At 39.1% G+C, this 8,539-nt stretch overlaps 1 long non-coding RNA gene across 2 annotated transcripts; it reads right to left on the bottom strand.

The window, feature by feature from the left end:
* Window positions 1-7,156: 7,156 nt before the first annotated feature.
* On the bottom strand, window positions 7,157-7,689 carry LOC113317235. 2 transcript variants are annotated; one of them, XR_003343354.1, is made up of 3 exons: window positions 7,466-7,689; window positions 7,289-7,351; window positions 7,157-7,175 (listed from the first exon to the last, which is right to left on the bottom strand). It is a non-coding gene; the product is annotated as an uncharacterized LOC113317235 (long non-coding RNA). The 2 variants fall into 2 exon arrangements; XR_003343353.1 differs by having other exon boundaries at window positions 7,473-7,689.
* Between the last annotated feature and the right edge of the window lie 850 nt (window positions 7,690-8,539).

The following is an 8,539-nucleotide window of genomic DNA, read 5'->3' as shown; positions in this document are numbered from 1 at the left end:
AGCTAAGCTCTATTCTTAATAGCATTTTTTGTCTTTTAGCGCTCTATTCTTAATAGCGTTTCCATGGATTCCACGGACTATTCCACTAAATCATGGAACCCTGCTTGGATTTTCTGGAAGATCCCAACTTGGAAGCCATTAGACTTGACATTCCATGAATTTTCCATACTTGAAAATAGGTTGGATTCCACCATAAGACTTGCTCTAAAGAGAGAGATGCTGCTTATCGAGGAGATTGTGAAACTCACCCCACCAGAATTACTCGAGTATAAAACTGGTGGTGCTGATGGTTACACAGCACTCCATGTGGCTGCTCAGTATGGAAATGCCGAAGCTGCTATAGTGTTGGTAAATAAGAATCCAAGGTTGCCTTTGCTAATCAGAAACCAAGGATTTACACCACTCAATACATCTCTTCGTAATGTTACAACTGGCCAGAAAAAGGTAGTTGAATGTCTTTACTCCGTAACTAAAGACGTGGGTCCAAGTCTGTTCTCGGGCGTATGGTGCTTATACTTTATGCAAATTAATCGAAGCCAATTTGTACCGATCATGCAATCTATGCATACTGCGGTAATCATTAATGCATCCAGGGAGGAAACTCTGAACGCGTTCGGAGTCAGGTTGGTGCCACTCACATTGTTCCATTAATATCGGTGGAAATCACATTGTTTTAGGATGCTCAAAACACACCGACTGCAGCAACCAAGTTCGTAAACAAGATCAACATAGCAACAGGCTTCAAGCATTCAGCTCGTACCAGCAACTTGCATAACACACGCGAAAAGGATAAGATACGTTTTTATCCTTAGATCTCTCTAAATTATTTTTAATTTAATTTCTGGATTAAAGCGTACGTTTCTGTCCTTAATTCTCTTTAAATTATTTTTGATTTAATGACTGAACTAAAGCATACGTTTTCTTAAATTTCAAAGATCTCTGGTGAAGATATGTATATTCTGCATTGAATGAATATTGTTTCTTTACATAAGATATATATATATATATATATATATGGATACAGATATTCTCAAAGATATGTTTCCTAAGCTAAAACAGATTCTAACTAGAATACAGGGAAGTTGTGAACAACTACACAAGACTCGGACTGTGATGAGAAGACCCATTCTGGTGGTTGTGTTGCCACTGCCGTGGCACACAATGTGTACACGTCCAATACCCCCCCTCAAGTTGGAACGGGAGGATCATGAGGCCGAACGCCCAACTTGCTGACAAGATGTTTAAAATGATCCACACCAAGCGGTTTAGTAAAGAGATCGGCTAACTGGGCTGCAGAAGGAATGTGAGTTGGTTTGATAAGTCCAGAGATGACTTTTTCTCGAACAAAATAACAATCGATTTCAATATGTTTAGTCCGTTCATGAAATACCGGATTTGCAGAGATGTGAATAGCAGCCTGATTGTCACAATAGACTGGAATGGGTTGCGGAATACTGACACGAAGATCAGAAAATAAATAATGTAACCATTGGAGCTCAGAAGTGACCCTAGCGAGAGCTCTATATTCTGCCTCAGCAGAAGAAAGCGAAATAGTGGGTTGCTTCTTGGATTTCCAAGAAAGAGGACTAGTACCCAACATAATGAAATAACCTGCAGTAGAGCGACGAGTGATTGGACAACCTGCCCAATCTGAATCAGTGTAACCAGCAAGAGAAAGTGAACTAGTAGCAGAAAGAAAAATGCCGTGAGCAACCGTGCCTTTTAGGTAACGAACAACACGATAAGCAGCATCTAGGTGACCAGAACAAGGATGTTGCAGGAATTGACTTAAATAATTCACAGAATAAGTGATATCAGGACGAGTTACCTGAAGATATAGAAGTCGACCAATTAAGCGTCGATAAATACTTGGATCAGAGAGAGGATTAACTGAGGTTGGTAATAATTTTAGATGTTGCTCCATGGGAGAGGCCGCAGGTTTAGCACCTAAAAGACCGGAGTCCTGAACAATGTCTAGAATATATTTACGTTGTCCAAGAAAAATGCCATTTGGATAACGAGAAACTTCTATGCCTAGAAAATATTGTAAACGCCCTAGATTTTTGAGTGAAAATTTGGCTTCTAGTTTTTGGATGAGCTGCTGGATAGCCAAATGATTATTTCCTGTAATAATGATATCGTCGACATAAACCAAAAGATAAATAGAGATGGCGTCAGAATGAAAAAGAAAAAGTGAATAATCAGCACGAGACTGGATAAAACCTTCCTCCAGTAAAGCAGTAGAAAATTTAGCAAACCATTGACGAGACGCTTGCTTAAGACCATATAGAGATTTATTGAGTTTATAAACACGAGTTTCACCCTTGGTTTGAAAACCAGGGGGAAGTTTCATATATATTTCCTCATGGAGATCCCCTTGTAAAAAAGCATTATTGACATCGAGTTGATGGAGAGGCCAATTGAAAATGGCAGCAATGGATAATAAAACACGAACAGTAACTAATTTAGCAACAGGAGCAAAAGTGTCATGATAGTCAATACCTTCCTGTTGTGTGTATCCTTTGGCAACGAGACGTGCCTTACGACGATCAATATCACCATTCGACTTATATTTAATTTTGAATACCCATTTACAGCCAATAGCAGATTTTCCAGGTGGAAGAGCGGTCATAGTAAAAGTATCATTATTAAGTAAAGCAGTGTGCTCTTTGACGATTGCATCACGCCATTCTGGATGTTTAATGGCTTCCGTAAAAGAGCGTGGTTCATTATTAGAAATAACCGAAGATAGAAAGGCACGATGTTGCGGAGTAAATTTATCAAAAGAAATGTAATTTGTGAGAGGATACAGAGAATTAGACATACCTTGAGAAACAGAACAAACATAATCTTTCAGGTGAGATGGACGAGTATGTGTTCTAGTTGACCTGCGTAAATTAGTATCGATAGTAGAAATCACTTCAGGAGAAGAGACGGCCGGAGAGGTAGATTCAAGAGGAGGTCCAGTCGTATGAGGAGTATGATTATCCAGAATGTGCGTGGGAGGAGTTGAGTCAGCCACTTGCAAGGAAGGTAAATTAGAGTAATGAGTATCGATGACAGAATTTGAAGGAGAAACAGACGTGGAGTCTTCATAGAAAAAATCAGTATCTGTAGAGAGTGGAAGCGCAGTGTCAGAAATGAATTTAGCATCTTTGAAGGGGAACAAATGCTCATGAAAGACCACATCTCTAGATACAAAAGTTGTTTTTGTGGAAATGTCCAAAATGATGTAACCCTTGTGGTTATGAGGATATCCCAAAAAAACACCAGGCTTAGCCCTCGGGTCAAATTTAGAATGAATCTTTGTGTTTCTAGCATAACAGAGACAACCAAAAACACGTAAATGACGATAATTAGGAATAGTACCAAGAAGAACTTCATGTGGAGTTTTATGTTTCAAAATAGGAGTTGGCATTTTATTAATAAGGTAACATGCCGTGAGTAAACATTCGCCCCAATAAGTAAGTGGTAAATGAGATTGAAAACGGAGAGCACGAGCTACGCTGAGAAGATGACGATGTTTGCGTTCCACAACACCATTTTGTTGAGGGGTGGAAACACAACTTCGTTGGTGATGGATGCCATGGGCTTTGAACCAGGATTGCATGTCTTGAGATAAAAACTCAGAACCATTATCAGATTGTACTCGTTGCAATATGGAAAGAAAAGGAATAGATTTACCAGTTGATATTGTATCTAGTTTGTGAGAATATTGGGTGATAACAAAATTAAGAAAATATTTGAGAAATTTAAAAGTTTCACTCTTGAGGTGCATGAGATAAACCCACGTACAACGTGAGTAGTCATCGACTATAGTTAAGAAATACTTTGCACCAGTGAGTGAAGGTGTCATAAAAGGACCCCAGATATCACAATGAATGAGTTCAAAACAGCGGTTTGAAGACACTGAATTTTTATTAAAAGACAAACGGCTTTGTTTAGCCAATGGACAGACATCACAAAAGGAAGTAGAACTAGATTTAATGTAATCAAAAGTACGACAAAGTAATTTAAAACGATCAAAACTAGGATGACCTAGTCTGCAATGCCAAACATCGGCAGTTGTTTTATTACATAGGACTCTATTAAATGACTTGGGAGGATGGGCTTGGAGATGATATAAGCCAGAGATAAAATTAGCCCGACCAATCACTGCTTTCGTTACACGGTCCTGAAAGAAACAAACATGTTCGAAAAAATAAGCAATGCAATTAGTTTGGCGAGTTAATTGACTCACAGAGATGAGATTGAACTTGAAATTAGGAATGTGATGTACATTCGACAGTTTTAGCGTAGGCGAAAAAACAACCTCGCCAATATGCTTAACCACGGAGAATGAGCCATCCGGGAGTTGCATGAGAATGGAAGACTGAACAGGTACATAAGATGTAAAATAATGGAGGGAGTTGCAGATGTGGTGCGTTGCACCACTGTCTACAAACCAGGGATCAATAATAGAAGTGGATAGAATGTTACCTGCGAAATTGGCACGGACATCAGGTTGTGCAGAGTCTGGTGCAGGGTTGATTAAGGCCAAGAGGCGAGCATACTGATCAGCAGACAGAGAAGGAAGAGCGTGTGGTGCAGCAGATGTGTCAGGTGACAAAGCTGCAGCAGCAGCAGTCAGATGCATATTTGCATTAGCCAAAGGTTGCTGTGAAGAACTGTTGGCAGGGGGAAAACCATGGAGCCTGTAGCACTTGTCTCGAACATGTCCTAGCCTGTTGCAATAGTCGCAAAAGGGACGCTGAGGCTTGTTCTGATTGGATGGCGGACGAGAGCTGGATTGAAAATTTCGAGCCGAAGCAAGAGCAGCGGCATCAACAGTTGGCAGAGGAGTATGAGTGATATGCTGCTGTTCCTCCTCCTGCTGAACAAGATTAAAGATACGAAGTGCACTTGGGAAGGGATCCATAGTGAGGATCTGACTACGAAGGTTGGAAAACCTGTCGTGTAATCCCTGCAGAAACTCCATGGCACGTTCTCTTTCGAGTCTTTCAAGCATATGCTTGCCAGCACCACAGATACAGGCTTCCGTAGAAGCAACCAGGGAGTCATATTGATCCCAAAGAGTTTTTATCTTGGTATAGTAAAGAGATACAGGCATTGATTCCTGTTTGATTGAAGCAATGGAAGATTTTAAACGAAACAGAATAGGGGCATTGGAGACACAAAACCTGATTTGCAGATCTTTCCAGATAGCATGAGAGTTGGCAGCATACAGGCAGCTAGCCCTGATATCTGGTTGACAAGAGTTTAGAAGCCAACTGCCCACGAGATCATCACATCTCTTCCAGCATTGAAACTGCAAGGGATCTGTTGGAGGAGGAAGGGAGCCATCAACGAAACCAAGCTTGCCTTTGGCATTCAGAGACTTGGTAATTCCTCTAACCCATGAACCGTAGTTATCTCCTTGTAAAAGAGGAGAGGATAGCACAGTTGCGGGATTATCACTAGGATGAATGATATAAGGGTCTAGAGTTCTAGGAAGAGCTGAAGGATTGGGCAGAGGTTCAGTGTTTTGGGAAGAAATGTTATCATGCACTGGAGAGTGGGGAGAAGATGGAGTAGAGGCAGACATGATGAAAAAAAAAATTGATGCACTGGAGACTGCAGAGATGAAGCGGAAGGGAAGAACCTAGGATCTACAAGGATACCATCTTAAATTTCAAAGATCTCTGGTGAAGATATGTATATTCTGCATTGAATGAATATTGTTTCTTTACATAAGATATATATATATATATATATGGATACAGATATTCTCAAAGATATGTTTCCTAAGCTAAAACAGATTCTAACTAGAATACAGGGAAGTTGTGAACAACTACACAAGACTCGGACTGTGATGAGAAGACCCATTCTGGTGGTTGTGTTGCCACTGCCGTGGCACACAATGTGTACACGTCCAATACGTTTCTATCCTTAAATCTCTCAAAAAAAAAAAAAAAATTTAATTCCCTGAATTAAAGCTTACGTTTATATCCTTAGTGAAATCCATAAAACATCATGATGAAACGTTCTGCATGCGGCTAATCATTATAACCTGGGTTAGTGATTAGTATCCTGGTGTTGAGTGCATGCTATTTCGCATACACGGTCCTGTTGTTCCAAGCATTCATTCATATGGAGTCTTAATAAACTAAAAGCTTTTCATATGAGTTTTGAAGTTCGTAGAACGAAAATACAAAACCATTCTTAGCTTTCACAACACTTGTGTACGAAATTTTATAGAAGAGGTTGATACTAGACGTTTTAACATAGCTGCATGTTAATAATATCTTGGGCACTGCTTTTTTAGATCATCCAGTAAATTGCAATCAACTGATTTTAGTTAATTATAGAATTTTTCAATTTAGTTTAACGGCACTACAAGAAAAGTTGGATTACGCGACCAGGCATTTTTGGTTGGAAAAGCCCATATTGAGTCGCTCTAACCCTTAAAGCGACTTAATTTGGCTCTCGCTCTCGAGTTGCTAAAGGTGAGATTTCTACAAGTCTAGAGCATCTAGGCAATCGCTTTAGTAATCAAGCAACTATCATGTAGCGTCTTTTTTCTTAATTGCTTCATGGCTAAACCGACCTCCCTAGAGCAAGCAAAATAGTGATCGCTTTAAAGCTAGACCAACCAAAATACAGCAAGTAAAACGTTGATCACTTCATAGATAGACCAACCATAATAGAGCAAGTGAAACGCCGATCGCTTCATAAATAGACCAACCATAATAATAGAGCAAGTGAAATACCTGAAGTTGGTTGCTTATATTTTTGAGCTACCAAACTTTTTGCCGGTGCCGGAAGTATATGGCCGATTTCGATTTAGATAATCCCAAATTGAAATTAAAATTAAAATTAAAATTGATACTAAAACAAATTATGAACCAAATTAAAAACTGAATCAAGTTTTATGATATCACATAAATCATTTACATCATTTCTTAAAAAAAAGACAAGATCTGTTGTTTGTTACTACATAAGATCAGTTTTACAGAACTTCAACACCAAAAAAAATTAAAAATCTAACAACACTTTTGATTTAGTAAAACCTTTCTAGCCCTTGGACACACCGACTGCACCAACACAACACCAGAGCCTGCAATACAACTGCCTAGCCATTGCTTCATGATTGGAAGGCCCCTTATCAAGGCCTCCACAATTGTTCCAAGTCCAGCCTACAAAAAATAATAATCATAAGAACTAAAAAAAAGACAATGCAAGTAAAGATGGATAAAGTAACCAATGGGTTTCCAGGAAAATACTAATAAGAAGAAATGTGTCTCCATACTTTGGTTATAATGCAGTCACAAGCACCCATCCATTTCTCCATTTGGGTCTCGAATCATCTGATCTGTGGTGAACAAAGAAAACTGTTATTGACTCCAGTAAAAGCATCTAAAATTGATTTTATCAAAAAACAATCCCACTTGACTACATAGTTAGATATACAGAACAAGTGAATTACCTATTACCTTTACTGGACTTTCCATGGTGATCTGTCCAATTGGTTTACCAAGTTCTGCACTGAATAGTGCTTCGCCGAGAGCTCTTGCAGTTTTCTTTACAGCCGAAAAAACGAGGGCCTGACGGGCAAACCAAACACGCGAATCTGGGAAGACTCTAGGCCATCAACCAACGCCCTCTTGGCAACCTCGTCCGAAGGGCAGTAGCATTGGTTGACACCAGTGTTGAACCTGAAACAAAAAAAGAATGATTGTGTAAGCTCACAGATCATCCTCAAGCAAACTATGGTTCGTTCTTATTATGAATAAACTGATTCCATTTTTGTACATCAAAGGCATGGTCTAAAATATTCTTCTGATAAAATGATTCACTCATTTGAAAGGCAAGTTTGAATGATTGATCTGATAACGTGAAAGCAACATATGTACTAATTCATATTAATAAGAATAAGGAACTCACCATATGCGATGGAAGGTGTTGAGATCTGTAATAACAGTAACAAAGACAACCTTCTTCTGAAGGCCCTGCCAATTAAGCTTCATGTAAGATGCAATGGCTGCCATTCGTTCCTCATCTCCACCAGTCTTCCTACAACAAAACAGTAAAGGTCAAACACATCTTCTTCACCCATACTGAAATAAGCACAACATCATTGCACAAATAAACACTAGCTCCCTTGGAAGTATCATTGTCCTAGAAGTGGTTATGTAACTAAGACTGAGTGGCATTGTTGTCGTAACTCTTGAGCATGTAAGATTGGCAGGAAGAATCAACTACAAGTTGAAATTAGTAATAAAGAACTAAGAGAAAGAGAGAGACAGAGTGAGTTACCTAAATTCCTTTTTCTTAATTGTCGTTGCCTCGCAGTCATGTTTTCATGAGCCACATCCTTTGATAATTGGGAACTATATGTAGCCATGTGAAATCCTCACAATCATGTTTTCTGGAATCTCTTTGTTTAAGAAACTGTGAAGCTTACCGAGCATCTGTTGTAAGCTCAACAATTCAAGAAAAGTAAGCAAACCAACATAAAAGAGTGAAGAAAAATAAAAGTGAAGACTGGAGTCTGAGTTAC

The sequence above is a fragment of the Papaver somniferum genome, chromosome 10, assembly GCF_003573695.1.
Source record: "Papaver somniferum cultivar HN1 chromosome 10, ASM357369v1, whole genome shotgun sequence".
In the NCBI taxonomy this organism is placed as follows: Eukaryota; Viridiplantae; Streptophyta; class Magnoliopsida; order Ranunculales; family Papaveraceae; genus Papaver; species Papaver somniferum.
The sequence above is the reverse complement of the archived record's forward strand: the minus strand, read 5'-3'. Positions and strand labels throughout refer to the sequence as shown.